This window comes from Oncorhynchus nerka, linkage group LG14 (genome assembly GCF_034236695.1).
Source record: "Oncorhynchus nerka isolate Pitt River linkage group LG14, Oner_Uvic_2.0, whole genome shotgun sequence".
NCBI classification, from domain to species: Eukaryota; Metazoa; Chordata; class Actinopteri; order Salmoniformes; family Salmonidae; genus Oncorhynchus; species Oncorhynchus nerka.
In genome coordinates, this window is record NC_088409.1 from 15,141,129 (window position 1) to 15,147,677 (window position 6,549).

The following is a 6,549-nucleotide window of genomic DNA, read 5'->3' on the forward strand; positions in this document are numbered from 1 at the left end:
ACCCCGGTAATCCGTTGGGCCCCGCGGCTTTGTGAATGTTGACCTGTTTAAAAGTCTTGCTCACATCGGCTACGGAGAGCGTGATCACACAGCCGTCCAGAACAGCTGCTGCTCTCATGCATGCTTCAGTGTTGCTTGCGGGCATAAAAGACATTTAGCTCATCTGGTAGGCTCGTCTCTCTTCTAGCTAAATATCCCATTACTCATCGTGCTGTCAATAGCACAGACACACTTTATGTATATTGTCTTTGTATTGGCAGCGCCAAGGTATAGCACAGAAACCCATTATGCATATTGTCTTTGTATTGGCAGCGCCAAGGTATAGCACAGAAACCCATTATGTATATTGTCTTTGTATTGGCACATAAAGGTATAGCACAGAAACCCATTATGCATATTGTCTTTGTATTGGCAGCGCCAAGGTATAGCACAGAAACCCATTATGCATATTGTCTTTGTATTGGCACATAAAGGTATAGCACAGAAACCCATTATGCATATTGTCTTTGTATTGGCACATAAAGGTATAGCACAGAAACCCATTATGCATATTGTCTTTGTATTGGCACATAAAGGTATAGCACAGAAACCCGTTATGTACAGTATATTGTCTTTGTATTGGCACATAAAGGTATAGCACAGAAACCCGTTATGTACAGTATATTGTCTTTGTATTGGCACATAAAGGTATAGCACAGAAACCCGTTATGTACAGTATATTGTCTTTGTATTGGCACATAAAGGTATAGCACAGAAACCCGTTATGTACAGTATATTGTCTTTGTATTGGCACATAAAGGTATAGGCTATTTAATCACTTTCATCCCAGCTGGTTTACTCATCTCATTCTAACTAATTCAGTTGGTCCTACAGTACTATTGGGAGTTATTGGTTATTTGGGACAAAGTGAACACTGTGTGTCTATATATTGATCAGTTTGAGGGTCTCCTGTTGTCTGTCAATAGCAGTAGATTCATCTAATTACGCTTCCTCTCTGGTTCTCCTGTTTACTGTCACCACGGGAACTCTTAACAAGCCCAGCCCCCGGAGGGAGACGTCACAACATTAGGACAGTCTAGTAGTTAGTCTCCCACCTCCCTCCTTTAACCCAGGTCATAAACCATTCACAATGCTCCCATACAGCAGAACACTAAACATTTCATTTAGACTATTAGGAATGTAAATGTCTACATCCCAAATGGCACCATATTCCCTTTACTGTGCACTTCTTCTGCCTATAGAACTGTTGTCAAAAGTAGTGCACTATATAGGGAATAAGGTGCCATTTGGAACAAATTTAATTTACATTCCAAATAGTTTTATGACAAGTGATGTCATTGTCATGACACGTGTCTTGCCTGGGTAGGTGAAATGAGATGGCTCAGTGAAGCATGGTATAAGTGTCCACTTACCTGTTCTAGGGATGATTAATGTAAACCACATTCCTCCTATGTCTCTAGTCCTGTCAGTAAGATCTGTCTGTGCATTTCACACGTGTGATCTTGGAATGGACATAACAGTATGAGTGCAAAGCAGAAGAAGCAGAATAATTTGCGTTGTAACAAATAAAGTTGTGTTGTTTTGTATTGTATTGGCCATCTTTCATTACTGTCCATCTTCAGAGTCATCCAGTCCCTCTCAGTCTGACTTCACTAACTAGTAGCTGTAAGTTATTAAGCCTTGTCCAAGCCAGAACGGCCCAAGCCTTCTCCTGTTCCTGTAGTGAGGCAGTCTGATGTTCCAGTACACTTCCTGGACAGGACACTAGTCTATCTCCTGTTTCTGTAGTGAGGCAGTCTGATGTACCAGTACACTTCCTGGACAGGACACTAGTCTATCTCCTGTTTCTGTAGTGAGGCAGCTTGATGTACCAGGACACTAGTCTCTCTCCTGTTTCTGTAGTGAGGCAGCTTGATGTACCAGTACACCCCCTGGACAGGACACTAGTCTATCTCCTGTTTCTGTAGTGAGACAGCTTGATGTACCAGTACACCTCCTGGACAGGACACTGGTCTATCTCCTGTTTCTGTAGTGAGGCAGCTTGATGTACCAGGACACTAGTCTATATCCTGTTTCTGTAGTGAGGCAGCTTGATGTACCAGGACACTAGTCTATCTCCTGTTTCTGTAGTGAGACAGCTTGATGTACCAGTACACTTCCTGAACAGGACACTAGTCTATCTCCTGTTTCTGTAGTGAGGCAGTCTGATGTACCAGTACACTTCCTGGACAGGACACTAGTATATCTCCTGTTTCTGTAGTGAGGCAGCTTGATGTACCAGGACACCTCCTGGACAGGACACTAGTCTATCTCCTGTTCCTGTAGTGAGGCAGTCTGATGTACCAGTACACTTCCTGGACAGGACACTAGTCTATCTCCTGTTTCTGTAGTGAGGCAGCTTGATGTACCAGTACACTTCCTGAACAGGACACTAGTCTATCTCCTGTTTCTGTAGTGAGACAGCTTGATGTACCAGTACACCCCCTGGACAGGACACTAGTATGTCTCCTGTTTCTGTAGTGAGACAGCTTGATGTACCAGTACACTTCCTGGACAGGACACTAGTCTATCTCCTGTTTCTGTAGTGAGGCAGCTTGATGTACCAGGACACTAGTCTCTCTCCTGTTTCTGTAGTGAGGCAGCTTGATGTACCAGTACACCCCCTGGACAGGACACTAGTCTATCTCCTGTTTCTGTAGTGAGACAGCTTGATGTACCAGTACACCTCCTGGACAGGACACTAGTCTGTCTCCTGTTTCTGTAGTGAGACAGCTTGATGTACCAGTACACTTCCTGGACAGGACACTAGTCTCTCTCCTGTTTCTGTAGTGAGACAGCTTGATGTACCAGTACACCTCCTGGACAGGACACTAGTCTATCTCCTGTTTCTGTAGTGAGGCAGCTTGATGTACCAGGACACTAGTCTATATCCTGTTTCTGTAGTGAGGCAGCTTGATGTACCAGGACACTAGTCTATCTCCTGTTTCTGTAGTGAGACAGCTTGATGTACCAGTACACTTCCTGAACAGGACACTAGTCTATCTCCTGTTTCTGTAGTGAGGCAGTCTGATGTACCAGTACACTTCCTGGACAGGACACTAGTCTATCTCCTGTTTCTGTAGTGAGGCAGCTTGATGTACCAGGACACCTCCTGGACAGGACACTAGTCTATCTCCTGTTTCTGTAGTGAGGCAGTCTGATGTACCAGTACACTTCCTGGACAGGACACTAGTCTATCTCCTGTTTCTGTAGTGAGGCAGCTTGATGTACCAGGACACCCCCTGGACAGGACACTAGTCTATCTCATGTTCCTGTAGTGAGGCAGTCTGATGTACCAGTACACTTCCTGACACTAGTCTATCTCCTGTTTCAGGACACTAGTCTAGTCTCTCTCCTGTTTCTGTAGTGAGACAGCTTGATGTACCAGTACACTTCCTGGACAGGACACTAGTCTATCTCCTGTTTCTGTAGTGAGGCAGCTTGATGTACCAGTACACCCCCTGGACAGGACACTAGTCTATCTCCTGTTTCTGTAGTGAGACATCTTGATGTACAGTACACTTCCTGGACAGGACACTAGTCTCTCTCCTGTTTCTGTAGTGAGACAGCTTGATGTACCAGTACACTTCCTGGACAGGACACTAGTCTATCTCCTGTTTCTGTAGTGAGACAGCTTGATGTACAGTACACTTCCTGGACAGGACATTTGTAACTATACTGGGAGGCTGAAAGCTTGCATGGAGACAGAACCTCAGATAGACGGGACCCATTGAGTTTAACAGAGTATCCCTCCCTCCCCCCTCTCCTTCCCCTCCCTCCCTCCTCTCCTTCCCCTCCTTCCCCCTCCCTCCCTCCTTCCCCTCGCTCCCTCCTCTCCTTCCCTTCCCCTCCCTCCTCTCCTTCCCCCTCCCTCCCTCCCCTCCCCCCCCTCCCTCCCTCCTCTTGGCTCATTCAGCCCCCTCCTCTCCCCTGTAACTATTCCCCAGGTCGTTGCTGTAAATTAGAATGTGTTCTCAGTCAATTTACCTGGTAAAATAACGGTTCAATAAAAATCTAAATAAAAACTGTCTCCCTGCCATCCAAACACAAGTGGACCACGTTGTTCATACTCCCCCCTCTAATCTCTCTTCTCTTCCCACACACACACAAACACCACAAACCCTCACGTATGAATGTACGGGCACACAGACACATACTGTACACACTCACACAGGCGCGCATACATGTGAGGACAAAGACAAACAGTAAACACACACACTCATACCCCCCCCACACACACACACCCTCTATCTATCAGGGATTTCCAGGGAAAGCCATCAGAGTTGGAAATCCTCCTTGGTAAGTGCAGCATTTCATCAAGGGTGAAGACTGACTGACTGTGTCCTGGCTATCAGAGATGTATCACTGGGTCTGATGAAGCCGTCAGCCTGCCTGGTCTCTGGCTGCGCGCGCGCACGCACGCGGACGCACGCAGACACTTACACACACACTCACACACACACACACTTACACACTCTCACACACACACACACAGCAACCCATCATAAATAAAATAGTGAGCTGAGAAAGAGAGAGGTGCCTTTGTCACTGTTTATCTGCTCTGCTTGTCTTCCTCGTCCTTGATTTCCTCCTCAGAAAATTGATGCACCCTTAAATTGAAGCGGAGGGTTTGACAGGAAATGGCTAGCGTGATAACTGCACAGATTTCATCAGCCAGGGTCTCTCTCTCTCCAATTGTTGGAACTTTCAGCCAGATGACCTGTCATCCAGAACATCAGATAAACATGCACAGCTGGGACATCAGGGGGATGGGATCCAGCCAATAGCAGGGCTGCTAGGGAGAGAAAGAGTAGATAGTGGCATGGAAGAAAAGGACATCATTATGAGTCTGTCTATCTGTGACCTACAATAGTCCTGCCCTTTCATACAGCGTGGGCTGTTGTTGTTGGTTTGTACCTTAGAGTCCCTTCATGCTGGCTATGGATCAGTTTAGCAGCCCCTATAGCTTGTTGATAGTTTGTTAAAAAGCTTTGTTCAATAGTCTCTTAAATTATTTTAAGACTCTTATTTGATCCTGGATCACAACTGATTGTGACCCTCATTTTATTTTGTGAAAAAAGTGACATGAGGAGAAATATCTTTGTTTCATGAAACTTATATGCAATCATTTTAAAGTGTTTCCAAATCTATTGACATGACGGTTCTGGCTTGAAATGGTTTGAAATGATATTGCTTTTGCTTTGTGCAGACAAGACAGAAGCTCAGAATCAAATTGCTCTGATTATCTGTGAGACAGACGCTATGCAGTGTCAAACAGACCCAGTCAAAACTCTGCTGTTTATCTGTTGGTCTATTAACATTGTACTAGTAACTTACAGAGCTGAAATCTTTTGGCAGATGTGCAGAAGCTCATTTCCCCATCAGCTATTATAGCATTATAAACACTTGGTTGGAGGTGCATAAAACATGTATATTGTGGACTGCATGGGAGATTCTTTTATTCTGATGAGAGAGAGAGAAACAGCTGTGCTGGCCTTACAATGCATTAAGTATTTCATCCCTTTTAGATGGTTAAATTGTGCATGAAATGTCGCTGGCGCTGGGCTCTCCCGAGCTGGACTGATTAGACAACATCTGTTACATGGGGAGAAATCCCTGTCTTTCCTAATTAGCTGTCAGCTTGCGCCTCCGTTGTGCCTGATGGTGCCGTGATCTGCCACAGGTTCTTCTCCTCATCCTGTCACCTGCCTGAGTCCTCCCCCCTCTCCCCCTCTCCACTCCCCACGCCCTGCTCCCCTCTCCCTCCTCTACTCCTCCACCCTTCTTCTCCCCTCTCCCTCCTCCCCCTCCACCCCTGTTCCCCTCTCCTCCCCTCTCCCTCCTCTACCCCTGCTCTTCTCCCCTCTCCCTCCTCTACTCCTGCTCCCCTCCCCTCTCAATCCCCTCTCCCTCCTCTACCCCTGCTCCCCTCCCCTCCCCTCTCCCTCCTCTACCCGTGCTCCCCTCCCCTCCTCTACCCCTGCTCCCCTCTCCTCTCCCTCCTTTCCCCCTGCTCCCCTCCCCTCCTCTACCCCTGTTCCCCTCCCCTCTCCCTTCTCTACCCCTGCTTCCATCCCTCTCCCTCCTCTACCCCTGCTTCCATCCCCTCTCCCTCCTCTACTACCCCTGCTCTCATCCCCCTCCCTGCTCCCCTCCCCTCTCCCTCCTCTACCCCTGCTCCCATCCCATCCCATCCCCTCTCCCTCCTCTACCCCTGCTCTCTTCCCCTCTCCCTCCCCTCCCCTCTCCCTCCTCTACCTCTGCTCCCCTCTCCATCATTTACCCCTCTCCTCACCCCCTCTACTGCCCACAGTCTCCCCTCTCCGCCCCTCTCGCTCCCCCTCACACACAGTCATCAGCTGTAATTAGTGAGCAGGGCTCCATACAAAGGAGCATGCTGGGGAACGAGCCCCAAGCCCATCTGTGCTGCTCTGTCATCAGCCATCACGAAGGAGGCACACTACTTCTCACACGGTGGTGGCTCTCCTCGCCTCTAACTCCTCTCCACTA